This window comes from Penaeus monodon, chromosome 30, assembly GCF_015228065.2.
Source record: "Penaeus monodon isolate SGIC_2016 chromosome 30, NSTDA_Pmon_1, whole genome shotgun sequence".
NCBI lineage: Eukaryota > Metazoa > Arthropoda > Malacostraca > Decapoda > Penaeidae > Penaeus > Penaeus monodon.
The window spans coordinates 9,707,657-9,707,857 of NC_051415.1; positions in this window are offsets into that span (position 1 = coordinate 9,707,657).

Genomic DNA, 201 nt, shown 5'->3' on the forward strand with positions numbered 1-201 from the left:
TCTATCTTTTAGGGGTTAAATGAAAATTCGCAAGAAATATTATAGTGATTATGCTTCTTGTTCTGTTATTTTTATCTTTTAATTAAAGAATTCTAGGCTTTAGTACAGAACATTAACTATTTTTTCTACTGAGTGGGGTTAGAGGAAATATATAAGCTAGACTTAAACGTTTTTTCCTTCTTCTTTTTTATTCTCACATAG